At 44.0% G+C, this 19,344-nt stretch overlaps 1 protein-coding gene across 1 annotated transcript in view; it reads right to left on the reverse strand.

The window, feature by feature from the left end:
* Positions 1 to 19,344, reverse strand: part of CASZ1 (castor zinc finger 1) — a 292,054-nt gene that overhangs the window by 251,902 nt on the left and 20,808 nt on the right. The window contains exon 2 of the mRNA XM_074560818.1: positions 13,358 to 13,434. The gene's annotated coding sequence lies outside the window, so the exon portion shown is untranslated. The remainder of the gene's footprint in view (positions 1 to 13,357; positions 13,435 to 19,344) is intronic.

The raw sequence follows: 19,344 nt of genomic DNA on the forward strand, positions 1-19,344 counted from the left end.
GCAGTACACTCAGGGTGGGACTTTGCGCAGGTGCTATCAGGTCACTCACAGGACAAACTCTGAATTGGCCCTTTGAGCACCATGGCCTCAAGAGTCTTGTTCAGGGACAGGGAGATGGTTCCCCCAGTCCTTCAAGTATTGCACAAGGAAATGCCCTCTTCATCGTCTTTCCTCTGCCTGCAATTTCCTCCCTTGTCATTTACATGGGCGTCAGTTCCAAGTACCAGGGGCAGGACAGAGCTCCAGCTAATGAACCAGCCCAGACGCTCCTTCAGGCTTCCACCAAGTGTCTGTCACTAGAAGCAGGGGATTAAACAGGATAATGGTGGAAAGGTTATGATCCTAGTCATGAGAAGCCTTGGGTCTGGGTCAGAAAGGAAGATGGCTTTGGAGTAGCCCATACTCTTCAGAAAACCAGCACCCTGTCTGGCAACCTGAGCTAAAGAAAGAGCCAGGACAGGAAGAGCAGGTCAGGAAGGAGATGCAGTGGCAGAGCAGCGTGTCTGTGGGAGCGTACACGGTGCATGCCAGCTTCTGGGATGCGTCAGGCCCACACAGAGGGTGATAAGCAGCAATGCCTGGGGCAGAGTGCAGGGCTCAGGATTTCTTTCTCAGGATTCTTGCCAGGGACAGAAATGGGTTCTGAACGCAAAGACCCGGTCCAGGTATTTCAAATTTTTTACTGAATTTTCCTAGTGCTTTAGGCAAGACCAACCATTGCAGATAGAGAACATTTTACAAAGGCCTTGGGTCTCCATAGCTCAAGACCCAAGGGCTATGAACCTGTGATCTGCAGGCAAAAAATGGCCTATCACAACAACAAAAAAAAAGTTGGTCTGGAAGCTTTTCTGCAACACCATCCTTCCCCCTACAGACCATGTAAGTTGACCCTGCAGATCCTTAGTAAGGCAGCCTTGCTGTCCAAAGCCAAAGTCCCTGGAAGACCCAGTAAGTGCCCACCACCCAGGGTGAGTCAGGAGGTGGTTCCCGAGCAGCTGCCCTCGCTTGCTGGAGGCACGGCCCCAAAGCCTGTGTATATGCTCGCTGCCATCAAAGGCAGCCCCACCTTGGGGCTAAGCTTCAGAATGCCTCATCATGGCCCACATCTCCGAGATTAATGACTGCCTACACTTGGGACTTCTCCTTTATCCCAAGATGATCCCAATGCATATTTCACATCCACATGCTGCCGAGCTCCATTCCTCCCTACATCTATGAGCTCATGCCTTCCTCACCCGTCTCTACTCCCTGCACCCCACCCAAGCCAACTTTTCTCCTTTTTCTTCTTCTGCCACACCTACCATATGCTTGTCACTATACCAAGAGTGGCATTTCAAGCCAGAGTCCCCAGGTATCTCTGCCATTTCCTAATTGTTCCTGGAGCTCCACCTCTCCCAGGAGGCCTGTGTACATGCCATTCCAATAGTGGAGCGTCGGCACTTTCCCACAATTAGTGGAGGTGTCGGCATCAGGAGCATAACACAAACCACATAGTGGGCACAAGCCATCCCTGGAGAAGGGAGTAGTGCAGCTGAGCCACTGTGGGATCAGGCAAGGCAGTCACATCCCTCTCATTATGCTCCTTTGTTCAATTTTAGAAAGAAACTGGTTGCACCCTGCCTTCCTCCTGTCTTTAACATCAAAGTAAAGTGCTACCCCTTCTCCTGGAGTAAGGGCCTACACTGGGAGAGTTTTCCACACACTGAAGGGAGGAATGACGGTACAGGATGAACCATGAATGTCCCACACATGCTACTATCCCCAATACATAGATAAGACTTTTCAGTGCTTGTTCAGTAAGCATTAATGTCAGAGCTGAAAAGCACCCTATACTCCTAGGGCAGGCACAGGCAGCATCAGGCTGGCTGGTTTTGAGTCTAGTGCTGATCCATGAGAGCTGAGCATGCAGAAAGCGTTACAAAAAAAAAATCAACGTTATGCCAGAAAATTCACAGGTTTGCCTTCTCTTCCAGCATCACTGCCCTTCTCTGGGGTCCCTCCTAGGTGCTGAGACATCTTCCCTTGGCGGGCACAGGGAAGGCCACAAGTCTGTGGTATCCCAGTGCTTCATTGCTGAAGCTGCAGCAGAGCAAGGCAGAGTGATGCATGGGGACAGTGCTCAGTACATTAATAAATAATCACCTCTCCCATGCTCTGCAGGAGAGCGTGACTTCACAGTGATGTGTGTGAATGTCACACAGGCCCTAGGAGAGCTACTGCTTTGACTGCTAGCTTGGTTCCCAAGGGGTCTGCTTCTCCTTTGCTCTCACTCCTGAGCCAGGGATCAAGGTAAGAGGCTGTACTGATTGCTGCACACAGACAGAGGGGTACTTTACCATCTAAGATATCTCTACGTGGCTGATGATTGTCTGCCATCACGCTGCAAAGTCTTCTCCACACATCTCTATAGGTTACAGAGAGACACATTCTCTACTTTCTGCCACAGACTTCATGACAGATGAAGTCACCTGACACTGCAGCCTCCTGCTCAACTGGATCCCTGGAGTCCTAATGCCCCAGTCTCTGAACCATTGCCTGCCCTAACGTGCCAGCAGTACGGGAAAGGACTGTACCACATTCTCTTGCATTCACTGCCCTGCTGAGTCCAGGAAAGAGAGGAGCTTTTTACCAGGACAGATGAGGCACAGAAACGTTGCCCCCAAGTCAGATATCCCTAAATTGCAGCATGTGCTGGAGAGCCTTGCAGACTGGTGGATCAACGAGTCGTAGAGGATTGGCCCCCAATTCAGGTTAGCACCCAAGATTCAAAGCAGTGACAGATGCACATTAAGACCAGGACACCTAGCTAGTACTGACCCCTGTGAACCTCACAGCAGTTTATCTCATGCTGTGTCAGACCTTTGCTTAATGTGGTCATTCTTCTCAGTTGAGCCCACGTTGACATTATTGTACTGCTTCCCTTCTTGAATCTGCGCTGAGACATCACCTCCTGCATGGACCTGCTCTACATGCCATGGACTGAGGGTCCCTCTGAGGCAAAACCCTCCAAGTGCCCTGAACAGATCAAGCTGGATACAGTCACAGCTAAGTGAGTCTGTGTTCCATGTTCAGCAGAGGATCAGATCAGAAAATGTTAGAAGTCTCCTTTATTGCTTTCTATGGATCTGACCAAACATTTCTAAGCATTTACCCTGATGCTGTCCTTTCTGTTACCTTACACCTGCAAGCACTGGTTTTCCTTCACTCCCCATCCCTGACTCATTCATCTTCTTGGCAGGGCAAAGGGGAAGGTGGGCAGAAAAACTGTACTTAATTTCCTGTGTAAGTATTGTGGAAGGACAGGGAAAGGGCTAGTGTGTGAACGGGAGAGGTACTATAAGACAGAAAAAGCTTTGCCCGGATTTACTATTGCCCCTCATCCTTTGTTTAAGGGGTATTTAGCGAGTGAGATTTCCCCTGTATCCTCTACGGGCATCACATCCCTGGCTCACCTCATTTACTCAGCTAGAGCATGTTTTATTAATCTGGAGTCTCGACAAGGTTCTTTACTTCTATTAATTTATTAATATTGCTAATTAAATATCATATTCGCAAATGTAAATTTCCTAATAGTGTCCCTTCCATTTTCAAATTTAAAAAAAAGAAAAAGCAGCAGCAGCTTGTTATGTTAGTCAATTGAAAGCAATTCAGTCTAATCAGAAGAGCAGGGCTGTCTTGTGTCTGCAATAGAGGGAGTGCCTCGGTTAGTTTTCTTTTGGGCAAATCTCCACCTTTTACCATGAGTTTTATCAACTGGATTTCAAGAGCAGGAACAAAATGGGATGCGTGGAATAAAATGAAGGGGGAGGGAGAAGGGGAAAGTAGAAAGTTTGGTGTACATGGGAATAGGTACCAGGAAAATACTTAAGCAATTGGCACAGCTGGACTGATGAGGGCAGAGGGGTGTGCACATAGCCAGACCCCAGGGACAGCACTGGGTGTAAGGGAAGGAATAACTTAATAGGCAGCCGGCAAGCTGAGAAGTGACTGGTCTGGTGTGGAAAGGGCAGTGGGAGGGGACTGGCGCCTCTGCAGAAACCCAGCTGATGGGGGAGATCCAGCATCTGAATTGGTTTTTGCACATTCCCCTGCTGACACTTTCAGCTATGTATTTATATGTGTATTTGGGAAGATGTGATAATTTGAGTGTTGCGATGACTGGGCTGGTATTGCATTAAGGAAAGTTTTAAAAATACATTATATTGTTTTTATTATTAATGGTAATGATAGGGGCCTGCTCGTTATCTTTCCTTTTGTTATGAGCACTGTAATCTGAGGATGCTGCGGCAATGCAAAATGGATAATGCAGTGGTACTGCTAGATTTGGTTCTGTTTTAAAATTCCATCCTTCTTGATAGGTATGATCAGAACCCAGAAAAATGACATTTTGTTGCTTTTTTCAAATGATTTATCAAAAGCAGAGAAACCTTTTTCTTGTCTCCATTGTGCAGAACAGACTTCAATAAAGAGAACCCTATACTCATTGTATGGATGGAGAAACAGAGGCACAGAAGGCAAAATACAAGTCCTAAGACTATTGCTCAATGTCTCTTCAGATCCCATCCCTATCCTTCGGTTAAATTCGAAATCATTTTCGGGAAGGCACAAAACAGTACATTATCAGAAATTTGGGTACAGAACACGGGCCACCCAGTATTCAATCTCTAGCTTTAAATGCCAAAGACCGCCACAGCCCAAAGCATGACAGTAGTTAGAAGGGTACACACTGATCCAAGAGAAAACACAGATCGGTGTCTCCCTGCAGGGAATTTTTTTCTTTACACAGGAAAGAATTCCCAAACATAAACCCACAGATGGCTACAAGATCCCTAATGAAGAACAGTAGTGACCAGGACAAAAGCGGATCCCTTTCAAACCAAGAGCTCACATTCACAGAGACACATTCACTCAGATACAGTCAGACCTGTACCTTCTGGGACAAACAGGTGGAAATACCGTCCCAGACCAAACATCTGTACTGAAGCCCAGCAACTGCCCAGATTTTTCTGGTGCGTTGCATGTCCACATGCATAAAGGTTGGTGAAGGACAAATGCTTTGCAGTTCGGTCAGAGGGGGCTGTTTTAACAGAGTGAGGTAGTTGTCAGGTGGAGGGGTACGACTAAAGGGGCAGAGAAGGAGAAGGGAAGCAAACAGCCACAACAAAACCCCTTTTCAGTCTCCCACAGAGAACAGAGACAACACAGACAGCCCTGGCTGAACTGGAAGGAACTGGTTCTTGTTGCCTCACACACACTGGTCTCCAGCTGTTAATGATCTCTGTTGACGTGAACATCATTTCCTCTGCGTCCTGGTGTGTATAATTGAGTGGGTCTGCGATGGGGAGACAGCACTGCCAGCTTCCCAGTCAGCAGTTACTGACAGCCTAATCTCAGCTCAAGAAACGTTGCCGAGGTATTGGCTTCTGATGCCATGTTATCTCCCCAGTTTGAGAAAGTATAGAGCTCACCTCCCCGTGCAGATATAATAGGAGAGGACATCACCTTAATTCCACCTCCATTAGACCTCAGAGAGTCGACTGCGACCCCAGTGACCTCATCAATATTCAAAAGCTTAACAAAAAAAGGCTATAACTGGGGAAGTCAGAAATAATGTAATGCAGTATTGATTATTTTATGGTACGATTAGGTGTAATTACATCTCTCAAATTTTATTTTAATGTTACTTTCTACTACTTTTAGCCTTTTAAAATTATCCAAAACATCTCCATTTAATGGAACGAACATGCCTTCAATTTAAATGTGAAACACTCTTTTTCTGCTAAAGTGTGACCTCAATATATTTGAAAACATAAATTACTGCTATGTATAAACCATAAAAAATGAATGATGAATTTAATTCTGGTGAAGCGTGAGGGACTGGGAATGCAATGGGGAAATACTGTTTATCCAGAGGAGAGGGGACAGCCCAGGTGGGGAGAAGGAGGCGAAATATGACCTTCTCTAACACTGAATGGGACACGACTTGCGAAGGACTTGACTTTGGACTGACAGACTAAGGGCAAAAATCATTTATTCCCTGGATCAAGTCCTCAGCTGGCCTTGATCAGCCTAGCTTCAGTGCAATCAAAGGAGTGATACTGATTTACACCAGTGGAGATTTTAGTCCGCTGTATTTGCTTGGTATTTGATTCCCTCTAGCTCTGTCAGATGAGCAGAGATGGATGTTACAGCCAGAGACCCATAGGGTAGCCTCCTAACTTTTCACTTCATCTTTCAGACCTCTTTGTGCTGCCAGACTGGTGTAAAAGGACCTTTGCATAAACAACAACAGGGCCCTAAGAACCCAACTGAACCCTCCCATCTCTCATTTGACAGTATCACCTCACCCATTATTAGAACTAATTACATTCATTACTGTGGGATCTAGGAGCCTTAGTCTTGAACCAGGGCTCCATTACTGAAGACATGAAACAGCTGAGTGTCCCTATTCAACCTCTGCTATGGAGCCTTCTCTAATACACCAGTGTTTGGGTCCCTGGGCATTATCACAAGAGATATATTATTAAATAATGATAGCCCCGAACTGCCTCCTCAGTGACCACAAACAGGGATGATTTTTTCCTCTCAGACCCCTGTTTTAAATGTAAACTAAGCGCAGACTGCAGCAATGCTATCGAGTCCTCTGAGCACTTACTGTGCAAGGGTAAATTGAGACTTCATATTCATAGTGTCCTCAACCTCCATCAACAAACATTTCCCTATTTTACCTCTTAACATGCAAGTAGGGAAGAAAGTATACTCTCACCCATAAGCGTGTATAATAGTTCAAGTTTATGCTTGAGGAAGGGAGAAGCAGGGTAGCTAGTAGGGTCACTGATAATGGTCTTAGAGTTCCTTTGGGCCAGTGTGAGTGACAGACTGTTAAATTAAAGTAATTTTCATATTAGTTCCTTCCCCACCTCCTGCCTCTCACCCACTGAAATCATTTAAGTCTAAGCTTTCTATATCACTGGGGGGTATAAAGAAGGTGTGTAGGAGGAGAAATTAGAAAGACAGACAGACAATTGAAATGTAACTGCTGGAGAATCTCAGCTTCTGTGCTAATGTATTCCATACTTTATTTGCAAATGGAAAAGACTCTACAAAATCAAGGTATCAGATACCTGGGGAGAGTTATCCTCCACTGTCTCTCTCAGCTCTACACTCTGAAGGACATCGCACAGAGTGCATTGTCCCTATCTATGTCAGAACTGACGATGGGGGGACACAGTTAGCAAGCCATCCTGGCTGGGCATTCGTTGATCCCTGAGGCCAGTGACCAGGGGCTCCTAACAGGCTCCAGATTGCAGCTCCCCTGTTAGATAGGTCTTGCCTGAGCTTGGGCTTTCAGGGCTGATTCAGAATTCTGTAAAACCGTAAACCAAATCAGAATGAGTTCCTCTGGAGGAAAATTAGAAAGGGAACAGGTCTTACTACTGGATAAAATCCAGCTCTATTCTTTTAACCTGCAAAGATAACTTTAGGCAAAAGCCTGTAAATTACCTCAATTGTTAAGAAAATCTGGGGAACAAAAATTTATTCACCTGAAACAATATCAACTGGGGAAGCTCTGTATTGCTGGATGGTTTAATTCAGTAAACTTGAGAGAAAGACATTAATAAGACCTTAAGTAAATTATCTATCTGTGTAAGTGCTTCATATTATGCTTCATATTTCTTTCTGTTGAAAAAAAAGAAAATCACTGAGCTAGTTCTAGGCTGAGGAGAGCACCAGCCTATGATACGCTACACCATTTTACATGGCAGCTCAGCAATATCTTCCGTCTTGAAAAGTGCTCGTACACTGCTTTCCACTGTCACTGTATTTAAGAGTGCTGATTCCTCCATGTTGGCAAGCATTGCCCTTTCATAGACATTTTTACAGGGGAAATCCTTTTGTAATGGGAATACTATCCACTGATATCACTCATTACATTCTGCTTACCAATTTTCTCTTGAGTCCTGACAAAGAATCAGGAGAAAGAGCTAGGATCCTCCCTGCAGCCTTGGAAATCCCATGGGTTTCTAAAGGAAAGACACCACTCCTGTTTACAGACCTATGCCTAGAGAGATCTGGCATGACTGTTGAGTGCTCCCATGCTGAAAGAATGGATTTAGCCCTTCTGGATCAACAGAGACATCCTGTCATTTTGACCTTCTAGAACGTACCCTGACCTGCTTAGCCTATGCTATTGTACTTCACCTCAAAGAAGCAACTTCACCAACACGTACAAAAGACTAAGTTCAGCCTCAGCAGCAGCACAAGGTTGGTTGAAATATCAAAAAATTAATTTGGAGGAAAAATCAGAGCGTCCTGAAGTCTTACAGCAGAAAGCTTACACCAGTAGAGATCCATCTGGTAGACTGTTCTGAAGGAGCTGCATTTTTGAGTGTTAAGCTAAACTGAAATCCACAAACTGTTAGGTAAATTTATTAGGCAGGTTCTTCCTGGCACAGTTGGATCAGCTCTGGTCAAATTATGCAAGTTCACTGAGAATACAAAAGTGGTAATTTTAATTATGTGAAGCAAAGGAACTATCTAGTTCGACTGTGAATCTGGCCAATTTCTGGATTTACACTTCTTAAAACTTACATACCCCACATTATCACCTGTTCAAACTGAAAATACAATGAGCTATGTAAAGTGGTAATTGCAGGGATCGCTCCCGATAGCTTTGTAAGGCTGGTCTTTGTTCCAGAACTACGGATATGGTCTTCCCATGAAGGGCCTGCCTGTTTAATCCACAACTTTTCAAAATACCTGCCAGCAGTTCAGTGAATTCAGCAGCCAAACATCCCAGGATGCTCATCAGCTGGACTTGCTGATTTGTTGCTATCCATTCTTTCAAGTGTTCCCTTATCTGCTTTACATCAACAGCTAGGGTGCCAAGATGCTCATTACTTCCTAATGGTCCATATTCCATTTCTATATTTTTCTTCTTAAAGACCAATTAAAAAAAAAGTTAAGTAGCTCAGCCATTTTAGAATCACCATTGATTCCAGCTCTCTCCTAATTTATTAATGGGCTTACCTTCTCTCTCGTATTTCTTTCCCCCGATATACTTGGAAGAGCTCTCATTATTTATTGTGGCCCTTTGGGCCAACATTAACTCATTCTGCTTCCTACCTACACTGAAGGCTGGAGAGGTTTCTCCATTTGCCTGCTGGCTTCCTCCCCATTGCTGGATGAGATCAGACATCTAAAGGTTTTCAAATTTGAAAACCAAGGAAGTTCTGTATCATTCCTATTCAAGTCACACCAACTCCAGTAAGCCTTGGAGATTAAAAATTGCCAAAGTGAACATGTTCTAGTATCTCAAGAACACAGAAATGATACAGTATTTCAGAAGCAGTCAATCTAATCCAGATTCCGTTACCACTACTTGAGAAACAAGTGCTTTGGAGAAAATCACAAGAAGCCTGACAAAATTGAAGTTAAAATAATTTGATTCCGTGGAAGACTCCATCAGCACCAACCAAAACAAATAAAATACACAGGTTCAGCATTACAAAGCGTCCCAAGGGAGTCAGGAACATAATGTCTCTGTCTTTTTTTCCTCTGTATTTTGGGAGAATCTCAGCCTGTGAGGACAGTTGCATTGGCTGCCAGGATTTACTGGATTTTTCTCTCTTTTCAGATGAGCAAGTTATTCATGAGACTGAAGTAGGGAAATCCACTCCTCCCTGGCCACAATCAAGTTTCCCATCAATTCAGCAAATTGACATGAGGTTTAACATTTTCCCACTTACATTTCCAAAAGTACTATGAAAACCACCCCTCAAATTGACATCCAAACTAACCTTGCCCTGTAAAGCAACTCGAGGAAAAGCTTTAGAAGGTAAAATTGTTAACCAGAAAGAAAGAAGTATATCAGCAGTAGCAAATCAGCCAAATACAAAAAAGTTTGTAAGAATAAGGAGGGACTGTCTTCAAACAAGTATTTCACAGACAGGCACTGAGAGAACTCACAGGTCAAACATAAGATTAGCATTTACAAGCCCATTCTAGAGAAAAATTGTTTCTACAAAGATTTCAGGCGCCTATATTGTAGAGTAAGTGAAAAAAGAATGTTTATGGAGGCACAAATAAAAGGTACAGGTGTGCACAAGTGTGCACGTATGAACATCTGTGTACAGCAGAATGTTTCTCCGTAGGTGAATGTGCTTACACACAAACAGATCTGCTCTTTCTCATTACTCTTCCCCCACCCCCCGGGTTTGCAGTAGTGACAGAGAAAAGGCTCGCAAATGCACTTCACAACTAGTCATTCTAGGCTATATACAGACTCTGCTCTCATCCTGACTTACATTTAGATCAAGAAGACTAAAGAATAGCTTGCAATTGTGTTTATTCCCAGTTTTATCCATCATTTTTTAAGTCTCATCTGCAGAAGCAGGCATGTAATCCAGTGAGCAGCAATGTTAATCCCAAGGGAATACCAATCCCTGGGGATAGCCAAGGCCCTGCTTCCTGTTTGAAGAATATGCAGTGACTGGTTAGGCAAATTGCATGTCTGCATTTCCCATGAATATCCCTCACCATCTATTCCCAGCTCTGTTTTCTATTTAAAGTTGGCATGATGGATACTCAGAGAGATCCTGGATGCTCATCATCTCTAACAGAGAGTACCAGTATCAATTCTCCTGAGATAATTCAATTTATCCATTATCATCATCTGTAGCAGAGTAGCACCTAGATGCCATATAATGCTGAATGGACACATACTAAGAGGCAGCTCCTATCCAGAAAAAGAGAAGTCTGAACAAACAAATATGCAGAGAAGGAAAACAGAAGCACAGGGATAGAAAGCTTCCCTCCCCTCGACCAGTCACACACAGCAAGCTAATGGCAGAGATACAGAGGCAGGATTTGTGATCCCCAGTCCAAATCAACAAGTATAATGTGAACAGCTAGAGGTGTGAGTAGGACTCTTTGGGTATACACTCAAAACTCATCACCAAACAGGACAGATCACCAACTTCCCTCCCCTGATGCTTTTATTCTTTATTGTATCAGCACTGGATGGCATAGAAACTCCAAATATAGCAGCTCAGAAATCTCTTGCCTATTCCCTACTTGCCAGCAAAAAAGCTTGTTTTGATATTTGCAGGAGTGAATTAATTTGGTATTCCCGATAAGATCTCAGACACACCCCAATGACACTTACACCCACAGCCACGGAGGCTGATAACATCATCAGCTGACTTCTCAGCTCAGCAGCAGTCTTTTTCACCCGTTTCTAGGATTATGAAATACATATTTTGTGTGGCTGGCTAATGCCAAAGTTACAAAATCCATGTAATTAAGATTAATTTAAGAGCTGGATTGGATCAACTTGTGGCATCCACCCATTAATTAAAAGAAACACTTTGAATTTCAAGCAGCTGCCTTAATATTTCACTCTGTGCTGGCACTGTTAACCTCAAATTGGCAAGCAAGATCTGAGTGCCCAGGTGTGAGAGGCTGGGGGCCATTGGTTAAGAAAGGCTGCCTGCATCGGGAGACAGATGCCCTCTTCTGGAAGGTGCGTACATATTATCTGGACTAGCCTACTGGATTCAGTGCTTGTTTGAATACATGTACATATATTCCTGGCTAAATATACACAAGCATAAAGCCTATATATGCTTACACAGACCTATGTACATATGACACACATCCTTCCAATACTACAAATATGCTGTACGTAGATAGTTACCTGCGATGACGACACCTTTGACATATTACATGAACGTTCATCAGTTATTTCTAAAAGTTTGGGCTTTTTACTACATATGCATATGTAGTAAATGCTCTAGAGAAGAGTATGTAATGCCCATGTGTGTTAGATTTTTATGAGCCACTCAGAGACAACACTGAAATGGGTACGTGTTCAAAGTTGTAGGGAAAGTATTCCAACCAGTGGAAAAAACCGTGACAAACCTTCTGCACAAGTTTACATGGATGGCTTTGCAGGTTCTTTGAGGGTCCTTCTTGCCTAACTCATCCCATCTTTCCATAAAATCTGACCTCTGTTATTAATTATTTGCACTGTACTAGCACCTAACATCTCAAACAATCTGTCATTGCCTTTGTTGCATAAACAAAGAGGAGAATCTACTAACTTCCCTGAAGAGCTTATGGTCTGTACTACAGAGTGTTAAAAACACACTATATGCTGAAACATAAAACTTCAGGTCCCAAGATTACCTTTCATTTGGAATGGGTCCATTTACCCCTTGGGAACAAAATGAAAAATAACACAGATTTGGAATAACTTAGTTTTTCAATTTGACTATGTTGATCACCTCATGCATATATGGGAATATGAACAAAGATACACACATGCACCTTGGGACATACTGATGTATATGCATATAAGCACATTAATTCAAAAAGGAAGTTCATGTTGATGAGATGATGCTCATGCACATAAAGTATGTCAAATGTACAAGAATGTGGAGATATGTGCGTATATATAAGGAGATTGCATTTATATGACCATATGAACACATCTATGGAGGTCCTTAAGCAAACTTGTCAGAGAGTACATAGACTATGTATAAACAGCTGGAAAGATGCATAAGACCAAATGTTTTTTCTTACTGTCACAGTACAAAAAAAAGTTAAGAATCTCTTCCAAATCTAGATTTTCTCTTGGATTCTACATCTGCTGAGTCTATTTGTTTTATGTATTTTTTATAATCTGAATTGCTCTCATGCAGAGACATCATTTTAATTCGTTTAGAACAAAATCTCTCCCCCTTCTCTGTATGACAGAGTCTCATCTTCTTTGGGGGGAATAAAGTCTGCCCCAGCACCACACGCTCTTCTCTTCAGCACCTCCTGTTGTGTGCAGTTAGACTGGTCTCTTCAAATATATCCCATCATTTAATCCACAGCCTGTGGCTGAATCACAGATCAATAAGTCCCTCATAACAGCTTCTGCTGGATGAGATGTAAACCAGCCACTGTCTTTCTGCCCTATTCTCTCTATATCATTCCATCAGCACTCAGTACTGTCTGAGTATAAGGCTTTGATCAAACTAGTAGTTTCCCTTCCAGACATCATCATGATCCATATCCAACTATCCTTCAGCAGGGCAGGCTCCAACACCCCTTATTAGTGGCTTTGTATTTTCAGAATTGTGGCAAGTACAGGCTGGATGAGAACTTGCATATGTTTAATATAATCTAAATAACTGAGCAAGTACTAGATTTAGTTTGGTTTACAGATTGGTTATTCCCAATTCTATAACCCTTCTTCATTGCCTCTCCTGACACCCTGATCAATAGAGGTAATCCAGTCACATTTCTGATACTAAAGCAAGTTACAAACAAATAAAAGAATTGGATATAAAGGCAGGTATAACCTTACCTGTCTTGTGAAACAGCCACATCTGGAGCGCAGTACAGCAGATGTTCAGAGCATGGCAAAACTGTGGTCCACTGTGTCTGCAAGGGAAAGGAAGGATTTGATTAACATGTTGTCCTGTACCAACTCTAAATCAGTTAACAGATTTTTTTTTTAAATAGGTATATCTGTGTTTTTGCAGCTTATGTATGAAAGCTGGGTAGGGGTGAGAGGACTTGTTCGAGGTTATCAGCAAGTGATCCAACAATAGTTAAAAGCAGAATCTAGAATTAAGGAGCAACACAGCATTGTCTATTTTTCCAGCACCTCTGCTCAGTTATGCTCAAGAGTACCATGGGATCTTTAACAACCAGAGATGACCAGAAGATCACCCAAATGAGCCTGCAGAAGCTGCTGTAACTAATAACCAACACAAGTTTCTATGGTGAGGATTATAAGATAGCCGCCTCTTCTGATACTGGCAGATCTCTGCCCTGCTGATAGACACAAAGCCTACCTGCACCTGAGGCCAGGGCACGGCAGCAGATTTTGAGGTGTCAGTGTACTCTACATGTGTTCTCATTCTTGGGGAAAATGTTCATGATTATTTCATTTTGTGGCGGTAATGGAAAATACATTTTAGTGCTTGTGTTCTGCATTTGCAATTCATGTTCCCATACATGATTACATTAAGTCTGTGTTCTGTCATTTTTGATGAATGTAGCTTGTTTTCTGTAAAAAACAGACTCTGGGATGGAAAGTGACAGAAGTGAAGCTGTAACAAAGGATGATCAATTTTTTATGGCCAGCACCAAATGCAGGGGAAGTCCCTGAATGTCTCTCTGAAGCTGGGGACCCTTCAGTCACAGGCTGAAGTATGACCCATTCCTGTCACCACACTGCTTCTGGCAGTCACAGGGCAACAGTGGCTAATACCGCTTTCTTCTTTTGCCGCAGTTGATAAACTAGCTTTTCATTAATAGGTCCGTGGCTGAGAGCAATTTTGCCTCTGCAAACAAGTGTCCATAGGTAAAAAACAAGCAGCACAGCAGGCAGCAGTGGGTGGGTTTGATTCCCCTATTAGCACAGTAACATCTATGATCCTCAGATACATTGTGCTGAATAACAAACGGAGACCCTGAAATCAAAAAGCAAAGAAACAGGAGGAGAAAAAAAGGCATGAGGATGAGAAGTGATTTACTCAGGAAATAACTATTGGAGATTATCAGAATAGCTGCACTAAAGGTGACAACCTAAAGGACTTGCTCAACTTACCAGTGACTTCAGACTGGAAAACCAGAGCAACGCAAGTCAGGCATTCTGCTGAAGGTTTTAGCTGATCTCGTTCAGACTGAGACCCTGAGTAAGAAAAATTGATCCCATGTATTTGTAGGGTCAAAGGGTTTTGTCAATGGCAGGTCCAAAACCCATCTCATGTGCTGCTTTTGTTCACGTGGTCATGAGCCAGATCTTGATCTCTGAGAATCAACAGTAACCACCCAGAAGCTGGGGAACTGACCCTAGAGTTTTCCTGCTTCATAAAAGCTGAGAATAAGGTCTCCTGACGCACAACTTGAGCTTATTCTGCTGTTCAAAATTCTTACTCAGGCTACAGTGGAAGAAGTTGCAGGGCTGCTGGATTTGCTTCTTGCCCCCCCACCCCCGGGACATGTGCTCACCATAAGCAGATGGTTTCAGAGATTAAGTTCTAAGGAGGCATTAGCAGGAATATCTGCACACAGCGCCCTGGCAGCTGCCTGTGCTCACACCTGTTCTAAGTTTCACAGCTTTCAAAGAATCAGTGTTCAAGGCTTTTTTGCCCTCTCCTTTTTTGGAAAATAGAAGCTCTCAGGGCAAACGCAGAGTTGGCTTCTACAGACACTCAGGGGTTTCTCCCCTTTGCAAACAGATTCCCTGGAGCTGCACCTCAGTCCAGATCTTTGGCTATCATAGTCAGGCTCTGAAGAAGAATCAAGCTATTTCCCTAATCCAGAAGCTACAATAACAAGGAGAGCTGCATCTTAGGTAGAAGTCAAAAGCCCTTATCACAGGAAAGGGAACTCACAACTGTTCATTACCATTAAATAGTACAAAATTATTGGATCACAACTGAATTGGACCCAACCTTCACACTTTGTATTTCTCTTCACACTTGTATTTCTCTGGACATGTTTCTTCAGATCATCAAGTTTAATTGAGACAGATCAACAAGAAAAATGGCAGCAGGTAGTACTGGGGGCTGTAACAGTAGTCTTCAGCTGCTGAGCACATGGTTAGAGAATGTAACTCCAGGTTCGCTACTGCTGAGGATGGTGTCTTGTGACATGGGACATCACTAAATGAAGCTGGAGGTGCTGAGCTTGGGTCATTTTTTACAAGAAAGGGATCTTCCTTCAAAAGAGGAATTTAGGCACAATGTAATCTGGCACCTGGAAATGCAGCCAGTCCATGTAAGTAACAAAAAAATCATTAGCAAAGCAACCATGCCAGAATGTCTCCTTGGTTTAGCCATACTCTCCAGCTGCTTGTCATCAAAAAAATGGGTATTTCAGAGCCTACTGTGGCATCCAAGTTGCCACACAACAGACAGTAAAAAAAAAATATATATATACACACACATACAATAACGAACATTTGATTCATTCATGTGTACCTGATTGTGGGAAGCTAGGAGATGAGTAGCCATTCTGGAGTGTTCCTGATGCATAAATAGAATCCTAGTGCAAATAAGCACTTACTAATGCACCTAGTACTCCTTAGAGCTAAAGTGTTTATGTGCTTGGGTGCACGTGCTCACTACCATTGCAGTTCATACAGTCCTCGCTATGGTAGTGCTGCATGTTGTCTCCTGTTCTGACAGCTGAAGCAACAGTCTGATAACATTCAAAAAACCCAATCTGCTGAGTAGTGATGAGTCTCTATCACCACGTTTGGAATCCAAGATGTTTATCCAAGGTGATCCATAGCTCTTTTCTCAGGCCTACCCTCTTCTATCAAAATCCCCACCCTCTTCTATCAAAGCCAGCAGGAATGGCCTTAGTCTTCACTCACTCTCCTACCCAATGTGATCCAGAGAGATATAAACATGAAGGGGATGCTACTGGTAGCCAAAAACATCCCAGGCAAAGGCACAAGCACCAAATAAGAAAAAAAAAAAAGGGGAGAAGCAGCAGATAGAAATGAGATGGAAGAGACTGGAGCTAGCACAGGAAATTAGAAGGAAAGCAAAGGTTCAGGGAGGAGGTGAAGAAATTTAGACTCCTTGCAGCCAGGAAAAAAAAAGGAATGAATGCAGAGAGGACAAAGATAGTCAAAGATGCCCCTCACCTGCCCATGGCATCATGCCACTCTGCTATCCCACTGGTCCAAACACTCCTCACTACTCTGCCAGCAGCACTCATTGCTTATTAGCAACGTGCCATCTGCCTCCACCACCGCCAAGGCACCAACCTCGGCAATCAATACAGATCTGTTGGTGACATCTGTTGGGACGCTCCACAGATACCAGTGGCTTTTCACCGCGCGCACTTGTTTGAAACAATGCTCAGCTGGTACCCGCGGGTACCGGGCTGACCCCCCGCGCTGCGGGGATGCCCGCCGCCTCCTCCGCACCCCCGGCCCCCCCGGGCCGGCCCCCCCCGCCCGCCGCAGGGCCAGGGCGCCACCTGCAGGCGGCGGGGGCTCCGCTCCCGGGCTCCGTCCCCTACAAGCCAAGCTGTCCAGCGGCCTGGCCTCCGCCAGGGTAAGCGTGCCATACCGGTATGGCAGCCCAGCTGGATGGACAAAAACCTGAGCTCTAAACTCACCCCCTCCACCTACTGTAACGGGAGGATGTCCCGAAAATAGAACCATGGGTTTACAATGGAAACAGCATCGGGGGTGTCTCCTGGACACCAAAAAAATAAATGGAAAGTCACAACCACGCTGGGCAGGACAGGAAATTCCTACTGCTGTGTCGCATGCGGCTGAGTAGGGTCTGCAAGCGGGCAAATCAGCAATAGCTTCAGTACTCTTTGCTGCTAGTTTTTTCCCTGGCTACTTGATGGCCTCTTCTCATGGCTCTCAGAGGGCTGCTGGGGCTCTCTGGAATTTCCACCCCCATCTGCAAGCCCTCATCTGCCACTCACTGAGGTGTACATTCACCAACAGCTTCCACTAAGCTGAAGCGCCATTTGCTGGTGGCCCCCCAACAGTACCAATACTCTATTCCCACACGCTTAGATCCAGCTGCTTCCGAACACTGTTTCTATACATTTGATGAAAGAATCCACAGAAAATCTGGTGAAATCCATCTAATAAACTGAATTTGCCATACACACACTGTTCCCTTCAGATAAAATTTTGCTTCTACTCTTTGACCCTTTGGAGAAGCTCACAAACAGTCATTTAGAGAAAAAAAAACAAACAATAATCCTTAAAACTCCAGAAATACCCACATAACTGTCAGAATAGTCTTCCCTTCCCCCTCTCTATTTTAAAGAAAAATCTGCTATCCCTTCCTTTCATCACCATTAAATAGAAGATGGACAGTATTTGGTATCAGGATTACAAACATATTCTGCAAACCAATGTAAGAGCTGGACAAGGGAGCTTTAGAGCTGCTAGAGGAGAGGTGACACTGGTTCCTGCCTAGTATGGGAAGGAACGTCTGTCTTCCCCTTCCACAGAAATGAACAAACAGACCTTCAAATCACAATGGTCTGGCACGCAGAATGGCTACATGACATCTTTGTTAGACTTTTCTACCATTGATTACTACTTTTTTATCTGCTCATAGGGCTTTACAGCTTTGCTTGTGACCCTGATGCAGCTGGAGCCGATGCTTTGCCAGATGAATAAGATTAAAAAGCTAGTTCCAATGCAACATGGTAAACTTCTTTAGAAAACAGTTCTATCGAATTTAGGTGAAATATAGAATATAAGCAAAAACCCATTCAGATATAGTGTGGCCCAAAGGAGTTCTGGACACTTGATTAGGAACATAAAGGTTAGCAGCCCCTGCTCATCTTGGCAAACTTCTGCCCTCCCTTCACCACCAGGGTGTAAGCCATTAGCCATGCCACGCTTTGATCCCTTGCCAACTGCAACTCCCATCCCCACATGGCAGTTTATATAGCATTGCAAGGGCGCTCTGTGTGACACTACCAGCGTCACCTAGTGACACGTCTATGTCCACTCCATTAGACACCAGACTACCACTCCTCTCCTCATCTATTGACTGTTTCTTCACATCTGATAGCAACGCGTTCAACAAAAGTGGCGAGACAGTACCAGCAGAGTCAATACCATACCAACACCATCAAGATCTACTGCTCTCGTAAGATGTTAGCACTGTTCTTTTCAATTCCAATGCTAGATCCTTTTTATCTCCCTCTCCATCACAGGCTCCGAGGATGCTGGTGGGAGAGAAAAAATGGCCATATAACTCGGGCAGAGGCTCTAGCATTAGAAACCCGAGGACCAGCTCCCAGCTCTGCCACTGTGGCTCTGCCGTATTTACTTCACCCACCAGTGCCTCAGTTTCCCCATCTGTAAAATGAGGATAATGATAATGACCTACCTCAGAGGGTGTGGTTTGCAGATGGGTTAGCGACCAGCACTACAGAAACACCCCCTACCAATAAATAACCCAGCCTGGCACTGAAGGAACTGAGGGCACCGCGTCCTCCCCTCACTGATCCTGCTAAGGAGAAAACTGCTTGCCAGAGCTCTCCTGCCTGCGACTGCGCAAATGTCCAGCCAGCTCCATCCTCATCGAACCATCCTGCGTCTATTTGATAAAGACGAATATTGCTTTTTAAATAAATATAAAAACTCTGCTTCCTCCTTGGCGAGTTCATTTTGAGTCATTTTATCTCTTTCCTCCCCCTAGATTTTTCCCCAAATAATGTGATTAAGTGAGTCAGCGTTCTGCTTTCCCTGACAGCCTCTGGATTTAATTCAGTTTGAGGACTGTGACCTTTGACTCCTTTTTACTATACTAACCCAGCTAAGAGAACACTTAGCGATTT

This window comes from Larus michahellis, chromosome 16 (assembly GCF_964199755.1).
Source record: "Larus michahellis chromosome 16, bLarMic1.1, whole genome shotgun sequence".
Classification (NCBI taxonomy): Eukaryota; Metazoa; Chordata; class Aves; order Charadriiformes; family Laridae; genus Larus; species Larus michahellis.